The sequence below is a fragment of the Coturnix japonica genome, chromosome 2 (assembly GCF_001577835.2).
Source record: "Coturnix japonica isolate 7356 chromosome 2, Coturnix japonica 2.1, whole genome shotgun sequence".
Lineage (NCBI taxonomy): Eukaryota > Metazoa > Chordata > Aves > Galliformes > Phasianidae > Coturnix > Coturnix japonica.
In genome coordinates this window covers 35,097,510-35,120,874 of record NC_029517.1, presented here as the reverse complement: position 1 = coordinate 35,120,874, position 23,365 = coordinate 35,097,510, and the positions used below count along the sequence as shown (strand labels likewise).

The 23,365-nt window shown below is 41.3% G+C and overlaps 1 protein-coding gene across 2 annotated transcripts in view; it reads right to left on the bottom strand.

Moving 5' to 3' along the window:
• The window catches only part of LRRC3B (leucine rich repeat containing 3B), a 57,292-nt gene extending 34,160 nt beyond the window's left edge, over window positions 1-23,132 (bottom strand). Inside the window, exon 1 of one of the 2 annotated variants that reach the window (XR_001553153.2) lies at window positions 23,033-23,132. The gene's annotated coding sequence lies outside the window, so the exon portion shown is untranslated. Of the gene's footprint in view, window positions 1-22,494; window positions 22,714-23,032 lie in introns of those variants that run through there. The other variant, XM_015854002.2, reaches the window with a different exon arrangement.
• Window positions 23,133-23,365: the final 233 nt, after the last annotated feature.

The window sequence follows — 23,365 nt, the reverse complement described above, 5'->3', positions numbered from 1 at the left end:
CTTTTAATTTAATTTCATCTGAAATTATTTTTTCAAGCAGTCTTTAATTCATAGGTCAGTTCGTAAGAAATTCGGATAACTCAAAAAAACCCAAAAACCTACTTGAAATAGCATATTCGTGCATGACTACAGAAGGTAAGCAAGATTCAGTACTACAGTACAGAGAGAAAATGAAGTGTAAAAATATTTTCCCGTACAACATGAAATGGGTCACATTCATTTAAGTAAATATTTTGCTGTCTTCAAAGAAGTGCAATTCATGCTTTTTCAAAGGCACGCTGTAGGATTGCCTTGCAAGCTACCCTGATTTATTTTTTTTTTTAATATATATAAAAAACTACACAAAAAGTTTGTGTTCATAGAACACTATAAGTGTAATGTCGTTTGCGTTTTATGGGTTGTTTGTAACTAACTGATATTTTTTCTTTCTCAAAAAGGTGAAAAAAGATGATCTGCCAATACCCTGTTAGGATACTTGTTCTTGGGAGAAACAAATTCCACTAATTGTAGTAAGCAAGCTGTAATGCCATGTGGTAAAGTCATGATACACACCAAAACTTTACAGACTTATTCCAGTGACCTTACAGTCACTAGTAAAATACAACACAATTTGCTCCCTGAAAATTACTGATTTCCCAAGAAGCATGTGGATGGCTTCTCTTTTTGAACTTGATGCTTCACATTCTACCCTTGCACACCATTTTCTCTCATTTTTCCTATATTCTAGACATTTTTCCATCAGTCATTTCTTCTGCAATTCAGTAGTGACAGTTTCTTCCTTACACTCCTACATATATTTTGCACAAGCTGTTAAACAGAATTAGTCCATGCTCTTCTTTCACACCAATCTCTGTTGGCCAAAAATTTCTCGGTAGAATATCACCCAACTGATTTCACTGCTGGAAAATCTCAATGTCAGTCAAGCTATTCAATACAGCGGAGAAGGAAACTGATTTTAAGTGATAATCCAGCAGACAGTTGGTGGCAAGGCTGTCTTTCCTGTGCCCTGAAGGGAACTAGTAACTCTACTTAAGAGAAACTCTGGCTCTGAATCCTGTCACTCAACTGTTAACTTCTGCAAATACAGCTCAGCAACCAGGATGAAGAAAGATTCTGCAAACTGTGGTGATGTATGCCCTCCAAATGGCCACAAGAAGTGTTTACGAGGTGAAGACTGATCACATGTGGTTATCAGAGAAGTGGTATGCACACACCATTTGGAGAACAGGTTGAGAGCCCTCAGTGTTAACTCTATGTTACTCTTAAAGGCACCATAGAGGCACCACTTATAAGCAGATAAGAACAAAAATATTGCTTCAAATAGCTTGCTTGCAGTCTGCACAATGCAACGATCCAGGTCAGCTCAAAATGACCCTGTCAGCTAGATCACTGGCTGAGACCTTTACATAAATACAAAAAAAGATTCCTTATTTACCCTGAGCATAAAGGCACTTTCCAAAGTTCCATGATAGCTCCTCTCTGCAAATTCCTCCTTACCATTCAAAGCTAGTAGATAAATATCTGAAAAATGAACAAGCTAGGATTGACTAGATAAATTAAAGCTTGTGGTCTACACAGACCTAGCAAAGTAAAAAACAGTAATATAGGCAAATAATCCCATTTTAAAAAAATCTACAAGAAGGCAAAGTTATATCCTAACAGTTCTTTCAGCTGTAGTACACTATGATATTTTTAACAGTGAGTGGTATCAGTCAGTTTTAAGGCAACAATCTGAGCCCTAAATGCTGTTTTTAAAAACTAAATAAAAATACTAGAAGTGATACCAAGAAGAAAAAAAGTGACATTAGAAAACTGACCGATTATGGGAGATAAAATAACTGAGGTCTGAATGTCCTTCCTCCACCATGTGTTAGGACCACATGGCAAGTGAAGAAAATCAACACGTGCAGTCTCTGAAAACCAAATTAAAGCACAAAAAGAAACTGCTATATAATAAAGAAATAGTCCATTACCCAAGTGGTGATTTCTGTCTAATTCTGGAGACACAATATTCCTTATTGTAGAGTTCTCTCTTACAGGATTCATTGGGAGATAATCTTAATTCCCAGTAAAGACAGAGTTAGAGGAGCCTATCTGGAACACACTTAATGCTGTTCTCAACACTAAGGGTGAGATTCCAGGAGCAAAGAGTTGGTCACCATGTCTCTCTCCACCACCTATCTATTTATTCATCTCTCACTTCTCTTTATCCAACTCTTTGGAGACATGTGTTCACACCAGCAGGATTCTGCTGAGTCACCTGGGGTCATTCCATGTAGAAAACTGCTCTTATACAAGAAACTGCAAATACAGCAGACATTCCACTAAGATTATTTTCTTTACATGGATTTCCATGGACTATGAGATGGATGTCTCCCATTGTTTCGCTGCACCCTGCACTTGAATATAACCACTGTTGTTCCTTACAAGCTGACTTTTCTCATGCATACTAGAAATGAGCAGAGGACATTTTCTTACCTACACTGTATGAAGCCCCAAAGAGGCATAATTAAATAATCTATACACGACTTTTTAGTCACAACCACCCTTTTTGTCTTTTTCAGTAAAAAAGGAATATATTAAATCAGTGGAATTACAATCCACCCTGAATGCTGTAAGCACTTCTTGCTAGCTTTCCACAAAAATTAATCTAAGAATCTTATCCCAATAAGATCAAGTGCAACTACCCAGTGAAGGAAGGGAATGAGTCATCATTCTGCAACCTAAACAACAGACCAACTTGTAGATTTAGGCCAAGGCAAGCATAATAATGAATGAAGTACCAGCTTCTAAATTACACCTCTGGAGAAAGCTGTCTAGGACAGCAACTCATAAACATGCCTACCTGGCCTCGCATTAAAAAACATAAATGGAATCCAATGGACCACTGAGAACGAAGCTCTATGGCATTCAAGGGACAAAACATCTCCCTGAAAAACATTCAAATCAGATGAAGAAATCTGATAACAGAAATATACACCTCTGTAACTAAACTGGCAAAGTACTGTGTCCTATGTTTATACAGGTGTCATAAATATTATGGATTAGGAAAATGGCATTCTTTAATAAACAAAGTACTTCTAATTAATATATAGAGAACTCTATTAGTTTTGCTTCTACAAGAATTAGTACATTAGTTCTTTCCCCATGGAAGAAAAAAAGACAACAGTGCAAATTGTCTCATTTTATATTCAAATAGTATCTTCTTTGATTAAACAAAGACAGCAGGCTCTCAGAAAATGAGAGCACTTCTCACCGCACTGATAAAATTGTTCAAATTCTCTTTGCAGTATTGCTGGTCTATATGCAAATAATCTAGTTATTAACTGTAGATTTCCACCAAAGCAACTGAAAGCAAAACACATCCCAAGAGATCTATACTCTGATCACCAATGATAAGTTGAGATAGCACAGCCCCAGTTACTCAATATTGCACGAAGGAGGAGGTGGTAAGGTTCACAGAAAGCTGCACTTGTTGGCTTCTCTTTTATTCACAATTTACCCCTGTTGTTTCACTCAACAACTCTCTCTTCACCAAAGTACAAAATGCAAGTTGTTTAGATTTAAGCTGTTCAACATTCAGCTACAGCCATCACAAATTACTATGTAAGTTAACAAAATGCCACTGTTCCACACAGTAACTTCCAAACATCACACAAGCCAAAAGTACATTCAGATGCTTCACTGTTCCCTCCAACTACTCTGCCCTGCTGTCACTGAACCAGACACACCACCTGCACCAACCACAGCTCTTGCTCCTTCCCCAGGACAGCATGCTCCTCCCTGAGGATCCTGTGGGCACAGTACACATCAGATTACTTTTCCCCCAAACCCCTACCTACACTTGTACTGCTTTGTGCACTGCATCGTCCCACAAATTACCCCTTCAGTTACTGCATGCTACATAGACCATGCTTATCCCTCTCCATGAACCCTATTCGTAGCCAACAGAAGGTTGCCTGATCAACTTAGCCCTCAAGAGACACATGGAAAGAGAATGGGAAGAAGGAAAGCATGTGAATAGGGTCCTTGGCCTCAGTAGGGTGAACAAGCTCAAAGCACACAGCTGGGAAAGGTGAGGATCTCACTAAGTAAAAAATATAAGGATAGTGATCAAAATGGAGCAGTAGAGGACAATACGCCATTTAGGGACTTCTAACATACACCAGCAGATCCCCAAAAGGATCTAGTACTACACTGAACTAGTTGACCTTTAAAAGTCTCTTCCAACTCAAGCAATTCTGTGATTCCTGTATCAGTCCCTCCAAACCTATACTTTGATAACTTAATAGGAAGATAATTTTGAAGGGCATACAGACTATTTCTTTATAATCTGAATCTGCTTCTTCACCTACTGTTTTTTAAGGTAGCTCAGCTTCCATCCCTGTTTCATGGCTTCTAATTAACTTGTTCCTCATTCCATGTGTTTGCAGTCTGGAAGTGGAAAAAACAACAACAACAAAAAACAACAAAGGGAAGGTGATGAATTGAAGGACCAAAAAGTGGCTGTACAGGAGGCCTGCTCCAGGACCACCTCACCAGAGGGCAGCATAGAAAACAGCTGGGTAATGTCTCCCTCTTGTTCACAAAAAGAAAAGGGGCTGTGAAAGGTTGTTTTCCCACCAGATTGTGACTGCACCCTCATGCAGTGAGCTGGAGCACCCCTGCCACACACACAATTAAATTCTGTCAAGCCACTACTGACCACCCCTCGTGCACAGCACATGGCACGCTTTAATTTAGCATTTGCAAAATACCAGTGGCCCCTGGAGGGACTTGGATTTAATCCCACTCCAAAAAATATGTTTGACTACACTAGAAACAAAGCAGCAGCAGTGAATGATAGTTCTTAATTGTCAACTCTTTGAACATTTTCCTAACTATACTCACTGCCTTGGAACAGGTAGCTCCTCCCCTGTAGGGTTACAGAAACAATGTTCTGAAAGCAAAACCATTTCAGAGTGCCAATGGTAGCTTTAAGTTTCCTTTTTAAACTATTCAGATTTTGGAAGAAGAAGAAATAAAATTTTGGTATGTAAAAATGCAGCTCAAATATTTTCCACAGTGCAGCAAAATCCCCTCGCACACATTCTTGTGAGTTAAAAAACAGATCTGCTGTGAGGCACAGTGTGTACTTCATGGCAACAGAGCAGATTTATGCTTATGTTCTCTGGGAAGTCACTGCTATGTAAAAGGATATGACTGTCTGCACAGGTCAAGGTAAAATCTATTGTCGAAAATGGAAAACAGATCTAGCAGTCTGAACACACAGAGATACCGGAAGGGTCTGAGAGATAGGGCACATCACCGTTGATTTATACAGTTTAAATGGCACAGTCAATTCCTTTCTCTGCATGCTACTCCATTTGACAGCTTCTCTTTTAGCTTTACATTTTACATTTTCCTTGCTTTTCATCCTTTTGGAAACACACACAATGGGAAAAGATGTCACATTTTCCCTGGAACAAAATTGGCTTATGACACACTGTATAATTCCAAAAATACATAATTTATTAATTTGACACACTCTTGTCGTCAAGACTAATTTCTAATATATTCTTTTCCAGATACAATTACTATAATTCTCTACCTTAGCCATCTCATTTGTACCACTTGCAGAGCAAGAATTTCTTTCCTCTCGCCCCAAGATCCTCCACTTGTGAGGTCCTCCACCCAAAGAGGAAAGGTCTGAGCTTCTTGCTGAAAACAGCATGTTCTCAACCCAACAAGTCACTATTAGCAAGCTCCTTTCTGTGCCAACACTTCATACTCTAACTTTGCACTTTAACCTCTATTTCTGTACATTGATGTTTCCCCTACAGTTGTGTTTCAGCTTCTCTTACCATGATTGTGCTTTCTGGATCTGTGTCCCTCCTTGTCTTTACCACCAGACTACAGAAGAACATACCCAAAATTTTGCAAAGGATGATAGTAGTGATTCTGTGCAATGTTCTCTTCCAGGAATCCTGTCTGGCAATGGCTCAGGATGCTTAAAACCTAAATGGGTTACTTTCTGTAAAACAGATGCTCTTCTGCTACATAAACTTTATGCCCTCATACCTTCTCTAGATTTACAGCAGTTACTCTGTTGATATAAAAAGACAAGAAAAGAGGGAGATGGGCTATCTAGATATACTTAAATGCCATATAAAGTCTTCTGAGGGAAAACGAACTATAGTCTGTGAGTCAGTGAGCTGTAAGAGATCCACCTGCTAACAGGTTCATGTGTTGTACATTACCTACAGACAAGCTGCCATTTCATCCTTACAACACACCTTGCTTGGTTAAGTATTATATGCATATGGCAGAAAGCAGAACTACTTCCAGAAGCACCATTAAAATGCAACAGATTTTTTTTTTTATTTTTTATTTTTTATTTTCTTCCCATGACACTGAGCTAGCCCTGCAGTGACCCAAGATGAGCTGAATCAGAGGGGACAGACTCTGCACTCTCAATGGTACCACAGGCAGTGTTGTCATGATGTGACAGCCACTCTGTCTTTGCCTTATATCCCTCTTCACACATCTTTTGCTCAATCTGCATGCCCTAATTATATGTAAGTACACAAATCAAATAACCTGTTCCTTTTAATTTTTTCTTCAATGGGACATCCAAAATGATCCCAATGATGGTGCAGCGAATAATGTGAGATCCTCAAAAAACAGAAATACCAAGATATAGCCTGACATTGCATGCATCAATCTTACCTATTTAAACCAGCTCTAAATTAAAATATCAAAAAGGAAGGATGCTTCCCAGAGATACAAATACTAATCACTGTTTTTCATAGCTTTCTACACAGTCATTTGCACTTGTGAAAGATTATTACAAAACACTATTCTGCCTCTATGCATCATCAAATCAAAACAGAGAATATAATGTCCAAACCTACTCCCTTTGCACTGCTTCCTGTAATTATCTGGAGATACTGGGAAAAACACAAATCAATATTAATAATTATAAAAATTCTCTTTCCTGTCCTCTTCCATTGGTTTTTGTTTAATCCCATCACAATCTGAAAATCAAAGCAGTATTCACTGCCACAAAGCTGCATACTGTACATAGAAAAGAAAGCCTTTGGGGACCAAATCCTTTAGATGGAGAACATGAAAGTGACGTGGTTGTGCCATGTAAGATAATCATAGGATCACAGAATAGCTTGGATTGGAAGGGATCTTAAAGACCAGTGAGCTCCTAACCCCCTGCTTTGAGCAGTGTTGCCACCCACTAGATCAGGATGCCCAGGATCCCATCCAATCTGGCCGTGAACACCTCCAGGGATGAGGCACCCTCAGCTTCTCTGGGCAGAAGCACCAGTGCCTCACTATTCTCTGAATAAAAACTTTTTTCCTAACAAGTAGCCTAAATTTCTCCTCTTCTAGTTTAAAGCCATTGCTCCTTGTCCTATCACTATCAGACTTCGTAAAACGTCAGTTCCCCTCCTGCTTATAAGATCTCCTCAAGTACTGAAAGGCTGCAATTACATCTTCCCTGAGCCTTCTCCAGGTAAATGAGCCCAGCTCCCTCAGTCTTTCTTCATAGGAGAGGTGCTCCAGCTCTCTGCTCATCTTATCACCCTTCTCTGGACCTGCTCCAACAGCTCCACATCATCATTGTGTGAGGGCCTCCAGGCCTAGACACAATACTCCAGACTGGGACTTGCATAGGCCAAGTAGAGGAGGAGGCTGGAAGGCAGGGCATCATAGAATGAATCATGGAATGGCCTGGGTTGAAAGGGATCGCAATGATCATCCAGTTTCAACTGCCCTGCTATGTACAGGGTTGTCAACCAGTAGATTAGGCTGCTTAGAGCCACATCCGGCCTATCCTTGAATGCCTCCAGGGATGGGGCATTCACAACCTCTTTGGGCAACCTATTCCAGTGTGTCACCACCCTCTGTGTGAAAAAAATAAAATAAAATAAAAAAAATCATATAGGAATCTTATGATTTCTGGGTCCAAGGAGAAGATGAAAGCAAAGGCAGTTGCTGGTAGCTGCTGAGGATGTCTGTGGAATTACTATGGCACTGCACATATGAGTTGATCCTATATTTCCTTCCCATATGCCTGGGCAAGCAGCCCAGCTAAATGTACACAGCACTGGCATGTAGCCTTGGTGTTCAGTGCGCTCTTCATACAGGCTGCCCAGGGAGGTGGTGGAGTCACCATCCTTGGAGTTACTCAAGAAACATTTAGATGCTGTACTAAGGGACATTACTGATGTCCCTTATTGACATTAGAATGGCTTAGTGGGGAAATATTAGTGGTAGGTGGACAACTGGATTGGATGATCTTGGACATCTGGTGATTCTATGATTCATTCCAAACACATCAAACAGTTCTACCAAAAAAACCTCTTTACTCTGCCCAGTGCTGAAAGAATACATGAAGGACAGCTGCTTGGGCAAGCAGGTCTGAAAGGAACAGGGAAGGCTGGAAGATGTGTCTTCATAGAGTCAAACAGACTCTTGGTTGTGTCTTTGCTAAAGTTTTTCTGCTACCTTCGTACAATCCATTGAAGAACAAATTATGTTTGACATACTATTTTTTTTTTTTTCAAAAAAGACAAAAAAAAAAAACAAAACCACAAACCAAAACAAAATATTTTGTAGCTTGGACTAGTAAAGCTGTAAAGACTAAAAGCTTCAGATTATAGATTATACTTTGGTCTACTTCATTACACACCTCATGTGGAAATTCATTATGGTAAAATGTTACCTAATTTAATTTATTATGCTTTGATTTTTTTTTTCAACTTATTTAATTAAAAACTTCCCAAATTATGTAATTTATTATGGCATGACCATTGTTAATGGAGCTCACAAAAGGTTCTGTTGGATAAATTCATGCAAAGGAGATGAAGCAGAGCAGAATGAGGGATTATGTTTTCAGAATTCTGAGGCAAAAAAAGCCTGAAATAAATGCAATTTGTGAGCATTTGGAACAGAGGGTGTTTTCATTGTAATTATTTCAGACTGCACGCTGATTGCAGAAGATTAACATAAACAGGAATTTTTATTGCAGAGGTTTCTATTCTTGCTAGGAAATCCCTTGAATACAGGAAACAGAATTAAACCCATGAAGACACTGTACCATACCATCATAAATTTTTGTTCTCTTATTTTTTCTATTTTAGATATTTAAAAAAAAAAAAAAAAAAAAAAAAAAAGAGAAAAAGAAACCAACCAACCAACCAACCAAAAAAAAAACAACACACCAGACCACTGGTTCTCCAGTAACATGACAAAACAAAGATGTAACCTCGATGCTCAAGAGTGAGCATTTTGGCAGATTCTGGCACCTTCCTCCCAGAAGCGCCCTTGTAGTATGTGACATGAGGTTATCCTCCAGAACCTACAGTTCTAACCACAGACCATGTAGTCAGTGCAATAGAAATCACTGCGACTAACAGCTTTTAACACCCTTCCCTCTTCATTCACAACAGCTAATTGGACACATAAACAATTCACATATAATTTAGATTATTTCTTACTCCACTTCCAAATTAAGCAACGGTGAAGATTAATGTACTACAATCCAATCAGTCTAGGAGAAGAAAAAGCATCTTCTTTCTGAAAATTTTCCAAAAAACAGAAGTAGATAAAAACATCCAGTGATGGTACTGGAGGTGTGCATAATACATCTCATTATGTCTTCTGCTTCACTCCTTCACTTTTCATAATTCGTTTTGTTGTGTCAGTAGGATCACAACATACAAACCAACAAGAAGTAAATGACTCAAGGCAGAGTTCTCTGAATGTATCTTTAATCTGATTATGCCTATTTTTGTAATAACTTTATTGTTGTTCTGTTCAGTTTTAAGGAGAATGAGACAGCTTTTCAAGCTATTTGGTTATTTGTGCACCAGCTGTATGAAGAACGGTATCACGGAATCACAGAATCGTAGGCATTGGAAGGGACCTCTGGAGATTACCCAGTCCAACTCCAGTAAATTGGGTTTCCTACAGCAGGTTTTACAGGAAGGTATCCAGATTGGTCTTGACTATCTCAGATGCATACACTCCATGAGTGTAACAGGCAAAGATGTTTTCTGTTCAAAGGAGTGCGATTACAGTTGTCAGTTTCATATCCCTCTATATGATGAACATTGTTTCCTATTGTTCTGCATTGACCATGATACAAAAAGGTCACATGGACCTTTTCATACATCTCCAGGTACGCCACACACTACAGTTGCAGATAGCACAATAATCAGCCACACCACCACTGGCCAGACCCCAGATCTTCACCCAGCTGTGTGGAAACCCAAGGGGCTGTATAATCTTTACTTTACATTCTTCAACCCTGTCCTTGCCTTGTACTGGATGGTGCCAGGAGCATGGGTCATAGAAGCACAGAATCATTAAAGCTGGAAAGACACTAAGATCATCTAATCCAACTATGAACCCATCACCACCATGCTCACTGACCATGTCCTTCAGGGCAACATCTACAAGTTTCTTGAATACCTCCAGGGATGGTGACTCCACCACCTCCCTGGGCAGCCTGTGCCACTGCCTCACCAGGCTGAGACCTAAGCCCTATGTTCTTGGCCCAGGGAAGACTGTGCTGCCTCAGACCTGCTATGCCACAGGGTCAGCACAGACTGGAAGATAGGGTGGGGACTCTGGGTACCTCCACTGCTGTCCATATCCAGTAGAAGGGTCTGGCCCCTTCCCAAAGACAACAGAGGAGGTCAGATTGTGACCATTTGAACATGGCTGGGAGCCAGAAGCCCATGAAACATGTCTGTCTCACACCACAGTTGCACATGCTGTTGTGCCTTGCCAAGGTAGTTTTAGTAGCAAGATCCACTGTCAGCATAGTACATCTCATACTCCAAATTTGTCCCTCTGTTTCAATGTTGTGAAACAGTACCATTGACTGCAGTTCAGGTATGGCATTAAAATAAAATGTACCAGTGAAAAAACAGCAGCCTTGTCTAACATTTACAGAACGACTCTCCATGAGATATTTTAAGTCTTTCCAAGCCAATTGTATAATGCCACAGGTTTTCACAAGCATAGCTAAGGGCAGAGTTCAGGTCCCTGTATGTACATTTCTTCTATTCACTGTCATCTGCAAGGGGTCAAATGCTGATAGCACAGAAGCAATTCTACATAAAAATGTTACAGAAAAGGGGAAGATCTGCTGAAGCGGCAGAGGGATTCACCACAAGCCGGATGAAACCACTGGGGTTTCAAAAAGAGGCAATAAGCAAAAAACGAAAGAATTGTTTCTACCCAGTTCAGAACAGAAGGGCCGCAATAGAAATTGTACCACGCTTGCAGGGGGGAGGGAGAATTTATGGGCACAATTACAAATTCTGCAAATCCTTTCCAAAGGACTGTCCTTGAATGAGTGAAGCAAGATCCCAATCTCCCCAAACTAACTACAAAACAGGGTTCAGCAGGAATAAAACACATTGTACAACTGTCACTTTTATCATTTTGAGCAGAATCTTGTTTTAGCAGGCTGTCAGATGACAAGGGTAGATATGAAGTCAGTAGATAATACCGAAGTACCAAAAATAGTTGTTTCAAGTATTGTTGTATAGCAAATTAGAAACAGTACTTCTTCACTTTCCATTTGGGTATATAGTATGCCCAAATCAGTGTGATTAATATTCATTCTTAAGGTGTATTCATTATGATTTTTCACACAACTAATACAAACTGAGACAGCATGCACATTACAGTCTTAAATCTGCTATGGTTTACACCCACTGTAATCAAAGTAACCTTAGTGAGCTCAGATTTATGCAGGAATACCTCAAATCTCTAAATGCAATTGATTCTCAAGCAAGAAAAGAGGTACTGAGGTTTCCAAAACAAACAGCTACTGAATGACAAATGAGAACACCTCCGAACAACTCCTAGTCTTATATTTGAACCTATAGACTTTCCCATGGCTCCTCTCCCCATAAGAAATTTCTGAAATGGACACCTTCAATACAGAAGAAACTACGGCTTTCAAAAAGCAGCGGCAATAAAAAAGGAAAAAGAGAGAGTAAGATAAAAATAAAATAGTAAAAAGGTTATGGACTGTAAACATTCTCATTAGTATCCAAATATTTGCTCAGAAAATTACACAGAGTTTGCTTTTGATTAACCAAGTACACTGATACGCTACAATAGAACATTTCTGCAGCACCAGTTGTGAAATGCAGAGGTGCTGCACTTGTTTAAGCCTTCTGAAGACTATTCTCAACTATCACTTTAGAATGCTTTATTTTCCTGTTCAGAATGACCATTTTCCCTTGAGAAATGGAAGACATACATCTCAAATCTCCTAAGGTGACTTGCATCTTCTAGAACTATTTCTCTTGGTTGTGTCAATATCTCTAATGGACTTTGTTCTTTAAACACGACTTACGTTCAGAGACAAATTAGACCAAAGATACATAGGCTGGGGGGAGGGGGAGAACTAATTAAAAAAAGAAAAGAAAGAAAGAAAGACATACCGGGAAAGGTAGAGATTATAGACCCACCCCACACAACAGTCACATGGGACTCCTACGCTCCCAGAAACTGAAAGCTCACCAACCCACCCTCCCACAGCCACGCTACTAAGAGAAAAGAATTGAGCACTTCTTCTCAGTGAGGTTTTGGAGGAGCACTGAGTCAGAACCTTGAAGGCCTTGTGTAAACCACACAGTTTAAAGCATCTTTGACTCACGCTGCTGATTCTTGTTAATAACTCAAATGCAAGTATGTTACAGTGCAGTACACATAGCTAAGCTTGGCACTAGAAGGTACTGAAAACTGGTCATGATTCCTTTTACATCCAGGACTGGTAGTACATGCCATACAGAAATCCCTTGTTTATAGAAAAGTCCAGGCTTTAACTTGAACAGACTTCTAAGACACCAGCTTCTCATGGAAGCCCGCTGCTGTTCATGGCCCTCAGTCCTTCGTGCAGAGACAGAGCTCTCCACCAAGAAGCTTCCCTGGGATTACAGGCTCCACAAGTTGCTCCTTGTAAGTGTCCTTGCCTCATCCCTGACAAATACCCACATCCCATGCTCACCCAAAATGTCAGTTTTCCCTGGACAAGGAATACATCTCCAACAAGCCCACCAAGAAAGAATCTGCAAGCTTAGCAAGGAAATGCATTAGCAGGATATTTTATCACTTATTTCTTGCCAAATAATTGCAAACTTAACAGAAAATGCTTCAGAATGCCTTGATATTTATGCCCTCCTTTTCTTCAGCTAGGCCTACTTAGGCAGATGTTTGACCTGGTACATCCTTCTCAGCTCTTCATAGAGAGCACTGTCCTTTCATGTCACACCAAGCCTGAAAAATTTAAGACGAAACTGAAGAACAACAACCCCTTCTCATCTGGTTAATTATAGCTGTCAGAGGCTGGCTTTTAAGTTTGGTTGGTGATCGTGCTGTGGTTTTTATTCTGGACAGGCAAAGAAATCAAGTTCCTTATTCAAATGAATCCATATTTCCTTAGAGGTCAAACACTCAACTAAAAGTAAAAGCTTCCACCAGGAAGAGGAACTACAGCACAGCATAAAGACACAAGGTGTGCTTTCCAACACCAAGAAGAGCCCCTGAAGCAAAGAAGTGTGCCTTGAAGTGGTGCTCTGGCATATTGATAGATGTATCACCCTTGTGATGACAGAGGGTATTTTCCTTTGCAACACTGAAATCAAGGTTCCAGAACCACTCCTGCCGCAGAGCAGCAGGTTACTTGACTTTCAGTCCCATGTTTCACTGGTTATCACAGCTGTTGAATAGTAATTTTCTCCTGATCACTCTTGAGGAATACAGTGTTCCTCTCTAATCGGAAAAGGCAAAGGCTATGGCACAGGAAACGGGTTTCAAAAGGCTTACACATAGGGGCTTTTCTTTTTTTCCTATTCTGGTGTGAAAATTATTAAAGGAGAATATAATTAGCACATTTTTCTATTGATTTTGTTTGGGAAGTTAGGACAAAGAACACTTACTTTTAATTTCCCTTTTTAAAATATATATATTTTTTTTCCAGATTCATATTTTATTTACTAAGAACTATAAAAATCCTTTGAGAAAGTAATACATTCAAGTCTAATAAAATCCAAGCACAAAATATTTTCAAAGGCAGCTTAGGTACAATTATTAAGTTGTCAAATAAAAGTGTCTAGCCTAAGTTATATTGCAGAAGGGATACAGCTTAGAGCCTGTTTCTCAGAGCGAAACAACTACTTCCAGGAGCAAGCCTTCTATCCAAAAGTGCCAGGAGGGAACTCCATGAACAGCAAAGGGTGTGGGTGACAACACTGCAGATGACTGCTGGTATCAAGAAGTTCCCCCTTCCCCAGTCTCTGATTTCCATTATCACAAACCTTTCACCTCAGCAGTCAGCCAGCACTGACTCATACCGACCAACCACAACACGCTCATTATCTGCAATTAAAAACACTTTTTTTTTTTTTTTTTTTTTTTCTCCCCTAGGCAGAAATATTGAATTGCACTTCACTAATAGCTGATCCTTACCAATTAAATCTCTGTCAGTTGCGGTATTTAAGTCACTGAGAAGTTATGCTGTCACTGTTCTTTACCTGCAACTGAGTGCTCCAAAATGAAGAAACAGACTCCACGCCAGCAGAGCTTGGTTAGCTCCTGCATACAAATCCCATCTGCATTTACACATTTGGATACAAAACAGATATCATTTAATTCATCAGCATTTTTAACCATATACTTCAAATATTTTTAGAAGAAAGATACTACTAATACGTATATATATAAGTGAGGAAACAGCAGATACACCAGAAATTGGGAAGGCCTTGGTACAGGAGACAAGTGAATGGAAAGGCAAATGGTCACAGAATCAGCCTCTTGTTCCCCCCTCACCACTGCTGAAGTGTGACTGATGCTGCATGGAGCAAGTGGAAAGCACTGTTCTACAAGCCTAAGAGTATTCGTGTCCATCTGCATGAGTCCAAGTGATTACGTAGGATTCAAAGCTGCAATGCACATGTTTTAGAAGCAGAATTAAAAACTAGTAACTTTAGTAAGCATGATTAAAACTGCTCTGTTAAAACATCAGACATCCAAGACACAGTAACTGAAATCAGCAAGACTGTTTTTGGGAACCTATGGAAACCACTGATTACCTGCTCTGCATCTCTATGGCAGGAGGAAAATAAAGGAACTGAGCAACCTGCAGACTCCTCACTCACCTCATGGTTTTCTAATCACTTCCCAAGCTAACTCAAACAGCCATAAACTTTTTAAAGCAATTTACTTATCACCAAGGCATTGCTTGGCAAGTCATGCATGTCACAGTGAAAATACAGAGAAGAAAATGCACAGAGATGACACTGCATGGAGAGAATTTCTCTACATTCTTTGGAGAAGGTAGAGTTTCTAGAGGTACATTTGTGTGTAGTGAAACAGCCACACAAACATTCTAATTGTGAACGGTGTTTTCACGCAAACTCACACTGAAATTTATGCAAAATAACTAAATAACTAAATTGTTGATTGTATCCAATCTGCAGTCTGATTCCATAACAACAGAGTCAATAAGCACAGAAGCTTTTTGCCTGGAAAAAAGAAATAAATATGTGTCTGTGAACTGCAGTCAGCAGCGAAGGTGTAACAGCGAATATCCCTATTACTTGTGAGAAAGAACCATTCTTGGGCAGCACAGGCAGAAGGCAAAGGAGTGTATCAGTTACTGCCATGCAAACCGGATCAAAAGAGCAGCACGCAGCTGATACATCCACAGCTCTTCATGCAGCATGACAATGAGAGGGGCTGAGATGATAGTAAATGATGCAACAGCATGGATTCAATCTTTAACAGATTCATGTAAGTGGTGGTTTTTTTTGCACACCACCAAGGGAAGCTGCAATGATACTGACACTGCACAGTTGACGGTTCTTGTTCAACGTGTTAAAAAAAAAACAACACAAAACCACACAACTGCTATAATTAAGGGAATTGCTTGGCCTCTGTCCATTTTGTTCCACACTGCTGCCTCACACTTGTTTAAAGAACTGAGAAAATTTGTTGAGAATGTGGCAGATAGTGGGAAAAAAAACCCGTTCAGCTTGGCTGGTTCAAATTAGGCAGTATTTGTACAGATGGAGCACCTGCCGTGACTGGCAAGAAGAACAGTCGTGTCGCTTTGCAAGAAAAGTTTTTGGATCGAAAGTTATTGAAATACCATTTGTATCCATCACAATTTTTTTTCTGAGCCAAAGACTGAGGTTTCTTACACGCTTAAATCCTGTCATCTCCTACTCTAGCAAAACAACTATTTATGCATGAGAGCTGCCAATAAACATACCATGTAATTGATGAAAATGATGAGCATAATACATATACAGTGATGTCTGTCAAAGGGCAAAAACCACAAAAGACTCTGGAAACAGTGAGTGACCGATAGAATCTCTTAACAGTAGCCATTAACTCTTCAATGACAATGCTTAGAACAAGAATAAGAGACAGAATCTGGTCTGCACGGGCAAAGCATCTCCACTCAGCTGCCTCAGTTCTCACCCACAGGGGAAAGATTGCCCTCTGAGTGTATAATTTCATCCCTGCACTGCTTTTAAATCAAAGGTGAGATGTTCTTACTCGATTTGAACTTGTGTGCTTTAGTCATCTGTGGTGTTTGACAGGTGACAAGCAAAGTTCCAAGGTACACCATGATCTGCTGTTTGAGGAGTTGTTTCATTCTTAATTTGAAGATTCTAGAAAAGGACAATTATCCACTCATATCCCTCTTCACAAAGTCATGTTGACCATTTTCTTTGATACAGATTGGAATTTTTCATCTATAAAAAGGAGGATATATTCTTGCAGGACAGAATGAAGATCCACATACTATTATCTTCAGAACAACACCAGACATATCCAGGGAACAGCAAAATCCAAAAATGAGTACTTGAAAGCAGATATCCTCTGATATGTGCTTTCCCTTTTAATGCTGCTGCAGCTTGGCAATGATGCGTATGTGAGAACAGTAATATTCTATTATGAACTTTGTTAAAAAGAGCAACCAATTTTCATCACAAGGACTTGTAAACAACACTGGAAACAAAGGCAAAATGGTTGGTTAAAAACTCTGTCAGACTACGTGAAGGTTGCAGTGGCAATTGCACTCTGTTCACTTCAGGAAGAAGGAACCAAGGTTCAATCTCTCTTTTGACACTAATAAGGATAAATTATGTTTAATAATAACAATAAATTTTAAAGACCGCTTGCAGCACCTCTAGAAACAATAAAAAAAGGAAAAAGAAAAAAACAATAGCAGCAAACCCTGGCCACTCGTGCTGATAAGACAGAGAGAGTCCTGGATTTATCAAGTCCTGACCTGCTGAGTAGCCTTTGCCCGTGAGTTTTTAGTTTCTTCTGGACCTCCTAAATTTGTACATATTTATTCAGTTTTTTTCTTCTTAGCAAACACCATTTTTGCCCAGACAAAGGGAAATAGAAGATACATATTTAAAAACAAAAACAACCCCACAACTTTAGGTAAAAAAAGAAAACAAAACAACAACAACAGAACAACTTCAGACTGTTTTCAGCAGCACATGAGAAGTCCGGGGTTTTGTAAAGTTAACGTAATACTTCAGTACTGCTAGATGAAGAATTTGAAAAAACAAATGGAAGTCTAAATGAATCCACTGTCATTATTCAACATGGACCACAAATGGGTTCTAAGTTCAGTAACATTAACATCTGTTGCTTAAACTTTTGTGTGTTCTTTTTAATATCCATAAGCTGGAATATCATCAACCAGATATACAACCACCACTGCTCACTAAATGATATGCAATGTAGTGAGAATGCTCACAGAAGGTTTTGTTGCAGTTCTTTTTCTTAGTATAGTTACAAATTCCATTCTTTAGGGAGGAAGAATGCTGGCAGGAACCAAATGTTGCACACCCGGTGCTTTTGTTTATTTTTAATTAAGATGTCTTCTGCAATAGTAAACAGCATCGATTCATCTGAATGTCCAAAGGTTTTTGCTGCCTATTTTTCACATGCACATAGAAGTTTATACTTGTTAACTATTACAGAAGTGTTTCTCAACAAAGTATATACGGAAGCAAGTCCTACCCAAGTGATACATTTGCAATCTAGATGAAAGAAAATAAGAAACACATACTTTCCATGTGCAACTTTGACAGAAGATAAAATAATAACACCATTAAAAGAGCACCTACATCACCTCTTAGGATAGACTATTAGCAACACACGCATGTTAAAACATGTGCCCTATTAGCTGCAGTTGAGCATCCAAAGGAAAAACAGGAACATGAGGCGACCCCTAAGAGAAGAATGTGCTGTCTCGCACTCCTCCCACCATTTGAGGAGAAGTCAGGCTGCTATGGAAGCACTGCACTACACTGATTTATACAGATTGCATTTTCCCAATGAAAGCCCATCCTCTGTCCATCCATATTCTACTTTCCTTGTGCCTTATTTCCTTCTTATAGATTTCTGTTTATTTTTTGTCTCCCCTTTCACTGTATAATCAGACTGTTTATTGTTCCTTAAATAATTAAGTAGTTTCCATTTGCTTTCCTACTTCCAAGCTAGAGCAGCAATCCATCTCTGTGCTATCACTCACACCTCTCACCTCTCCCTTTCTCTTGTTACTGTACCTTTACAGCACTACTCAGCAGGCAGAGTTCAACTTTCTGCTTCTTTTCAAAGGACAAGTTAGCGGCTTTACAAAATTGCTATTAACGTGGGACAAAATGTATTTTTAACACACACAAAGTATTTGGATTGATCCTGAAAAGCAAAGGTAAACCACGGTCAAGCACATAAAGATCTGTAGTGCTAATTTTCAACTCCGTTTAAGTAAAAATTCCAATTACTCAGTTGAATGTCTCTCTGAAAAGGCCCTTTTCCAGCAGCATTTACTCAAGAGGCACTTTTATCTCCTCTCGGTCTGTGAAGCTGAGGCACAGAAAGCTCAGCCTATTCCTTCAGCAAGGTTCCTGCTCAATGAAAACAAGTAAATGCACAAATGTGCCCAACCACATTGTCTTCCCCAAAGTCTCTGGGCGAGCCCCAGCACAGCAGCGAGACAAACCAAAGGGCTGTGCTACAGTAACACCAAATGCTTCATCCTTCTGAAAGGCTCAACTCAACCATTCACCTGGAGCTTTTTTCCTTGCTGTCTTTTGCTTTTCTCCTATTTCTAAGGCATCTGGCCTACTTTGTCTGTTCCCATTTCTCTCTTTTCGCTTCTTTTCATCCTTAAGAAGTTCACCAGAGAGAAAAAACAAAGAAAAGAAACATCCACAAAAACGTTAATACAGCTACCGTTGCCACTTCCTTGCTGATGGGAAGCAAGACTGGGGTGAGGGGTAGCAATCCAAATGGCAAAAGGCTTTCCCCATGTCCAGTGCTGAAGTCAGTACAGAATGAAACTAACTTAAAAACAAACCTGCTTGCTGAAGGAACTTGATAGAGCATTTAATTATCAAGGGGACAGGAATAAAAGTTATTTCTTGGTCGGCAGCAGTAAGTATTGTTTTGTTCCAAGTTCAGCCTAGGTCCCTGTTAAACACACAGCAGCACAGGCTACAAACACAGTCTCATCAATAGGGATAAACTATGTCAAACATCAACAGCAAATATGGACACATGGACACCAACTACTACAGAAACCTTCATTAGGAAGATGCATCTTTAATCTTTATGAAATAACAAGAACCTCCTACACAGTGTGTTTGGCAACTTCTTATCCAGAGCACGAGCACAACCAAAGCTAAGAGTAGAACCAGTTCCACACTGCACTGCTTTCCCTCAGTGTGCACCCAGACCAACACACTGCACCAGAACAGCAGAAGTACAGAGACTTCTTTAAGGAAAGGCACTGGATTAAAACTAGAAGCAGAAATTTAAATTTGCTAGGAGAGAGGACCTCTGAATGTGATGCTACCTCACCTGCAGAGCACTGCATTTAAGACCAGAAGGCACTCTTGCTCATACATGCACTTATGGACAGTAATCTATCTAAAAATAATTGAGTGCGCTGAGAACTTCATATATCCTTATTGCTTGGAGTTCCTGTAGATGTATCAACTTTTGATTCATGCCAGTGCTGAAGTATCCAACCCAGTCTGCACTTTCAGGAGATGACTTTTAGTAAATAAGCTAATATTTAAAAAGAGTTGGTCAAACAGGCCAAGGTAAATGCTATACATTCCATGAACTCCAATAATTTATTCTTGGCTCAAATAGTATTTTTTTTAAATAAGGTTCTCTTTGCATTATAAGTTTCTGGATTTCAGAGCTTTGTAAGAGTTGTTCTCGTGCCTACTAAAAAAAATCACTGGGTGAAGCAAAACCACAAGGATGATTTTGCTGGGCACAGAACACTGATTTAATTTGCGTTCTCAAGTCAGGACTGATCCAAAGAACTCACATGCAACCAACAACAAGGATGGTAGCTACACGTAAATCCTGCAAGTGATCAAACCCACAATATTCTACACTGAGAAATGCTTCTTCCTTTGTCCACCTCATCAACTGATTCCTACATTTTCCTGCTTCTTAAATGATTCATTTCATTAAAAGTTTTGAATCCTTCCTGACAGAGATAATCCCTTGCTTGAGGCATATAAATATTCGGAATAGTGTAACATGAAACTCCTTAAAAGCAAGATTTAGAAGTGAAGCCTTATTATTGAAAGTGAGCATCTAAAGGTGGGTTTGTAGTAGAGCAATGCATTTTCTCTGGGGTTTGACACCCAAGTCTGCACTGTAAGGAAGACCAGTTTCATAAGCTCCAGTTCCACTGCTGGGAGATTATTTCCTGAGCTGTCTTATGATGTGGTTGTTCTGAAGGTAGCCAGCCAGGTTCTAACATAGCTTCAGCATGAGCAGGAAAAGATTCCTCTCTTCCAAAAGACTTTAAATAAAACCCTGCAAGCACATGGCAGAGGCAAACCACAACACCTTGCTGTTCTTTTCATGTAGTAGCAAAGCTCCCATGGAAACATCTACAACTATTAAAAAGATATTTCTTTTTAACTAATTTGAGACAAAACATGCTGATTCTTGACAGCTGCAGATCTGATCCTCCTCCTTGATGACTCTGGTCCTATTCTCTGAGATGCTGAGCAGCTTCAGCTCGCTCCAAGCCAAAGGAAAGCCACAATGAGCCACAGAAAGCTCACCCTCCTCACAATAGGCAGTGCTCCTTTACAGCAGACCTCAGAGTGGTAACTCCAGCAGCAATAGCTGAATAAATGCAAGAAATTCAAACTCAGACCCAAGTTGTTCCCCTACCACAGCCAGGGACCTCCCATCAGGGCCAAGAGGCACTTTCCCTCAGCACACTGTGTGCAGGACTGTCTGACAATGGGGCCAATTCTTCTGCCTTAAGTCATTGTAGTACTACCTGTAGGAGTGATCCCGCAGAAACCCACAGCAACTCACAGAAGCGACGGCTGCAGAACCAGCTCAACAATCACACCGCTAGCATTAATTCCAAGTAAGATACAGAAACTCGACTAGAAAACTAGACTCTGAATGCAGCAAAGGTCTTGCAAATTAGTTTATTCTACAGCTTAATCACTTTCTTCTCTCCCTCTAAATCAAACCAGAAGCCCATTATGTGTCTGTCCTTTCTAATTAAATTGCTAAGAAAAATAGCAACACGTAAGCCAACGGAACGCAGTAGTTTCCTGTATCAAAGCCTTCCAGTTACTGCTTTGTATGACACACACACCTTGCAATTTAAATGCACAAATTGTTAGATAGATTACCACAAGAAGAAATTATTCCCTGCCACTGTTCAGCACTCAGATGAGGCCATCCTAGGAAGAGTCTGAAGCTCTAAAAACACTCATTTTTCTTTCCTTGACAAATTTGTAACCATTTGTCATTGTTATTAATTTTTAAATATTTTCAGACCTCTCATGTTTCTTATTTTGTCATTTCCATATGTATGGAAATACCTCTGGGATCATTTCTTTGAGACAAACACTATATGTTGGTTGCTCGGTTTTCATTCTGACTCTGTGAGGAGTTGGCTTCTCCATGCTTCTCAAGTTATCCGACTGTTCTCATTCCATAATCACACCATTTCTGCTCTCTAGGGACGCTCAGCAAGACTGGGTGATAACCATCAGCCTAAAGGGCTTCGCGATTTTCTGACCAATTCTCTAAAATCTTCTAATTTTTAAGGGAAAAAGCCAAGAAGGAAAAGAAAAATTCCCGCTGGCACATCCGATACACCTCCTGAATTTTTGGGGAGGGGAAATTTTGGACGCACAGATTCCCAGAAAGGCGAGGGCACATCTTGCTGCTACCCGCACAGCACCCGGCACACACGCTCTGCCGGCCGCCTGACATTTCTGTGCCGCTCTAAGGTCCCGGCCGTGCTCCGCCGGGGGTTCCCCACTGCCCGCAGCCCCACGCCGCGCACACGGAACACCTGGGGGGCTGCGGCTGCGCCCGGAGACCGCAGCGCCCCCCGCTCCGCTGCCCTACGGGGCTGCGGGCGGTGCAGCTCACCTGGCCATGGCCAGTTTCGCCACCCCCGCTGCCATTTGTTGCTCGCTTTCGGAGGGAGCAGCTCTACTCCCCATCACCGCCGCCTGCTCCGTAGCAACTGGTCCGGGTAGGTCTCAAAGTGGAAAAATCCCACGGCAACACCAACGGCGTCTTCCCTCCGCTCCGCGCCCCAGCCGCCGCCCGCATGCGGATCGGCGCGACCTCGGCGATGAGCGGGCGCCTTGGAAACCCGGGCAGGGCGGCGGGCGCTTTTTCCTTTGCTTTTCGGGATCGGGGATCGGAGCTTCCCCTCTTCGTCTTCCCAGGGCTGCGAGTGGCAGCCCCACTCCCCGCAGCCTCCGCCCCTTAATTCCCCCTTTCCCTCGCTGCCTCGGCTGAGCCCCAGCCCCGGCACAGTACGGCAGCCCCTGGGCAGCGGCGGCAGCGGCAGCAGCGGCAGCAGTATCAGTAGCAGCGCTGCTCGCCTCCCTCCCTCCCCGTCGACTTTTCTCGTGGTGCCGCCTCCCCCAAACCGTGCCCGCAGGACCCCGCAACTCACATCGCAGAGCGGCGGTGCCTCCCGCAAAACTTCGCGGTGCGACTCAGCTCGGTGCGGCTCGGCTCCGCTCGGCGCGGCGCAACAGGCAGCGCAGCCTCACCTGGCAAGGAGCCGTCGCGCCATGGGAGCGCCGGGCGGAGCCTGCCGGCGGCGCGGCCGAGACGGGGCCGGGGCCGGGGCGGCGGGGCCGGGGAGCAGCCACCGCCCGCCCGCCCTCCTGCCTCCGCCGGGCCGGGCGGCTCTGCCTTGCCGCCGCCGCCGCTCCCTCCTGCCCTGCGCTGCGGCTGTAGGCAGCGGGAGGGAGGAGAGAGCAGAGCAGGAGGCAGGGAGGGA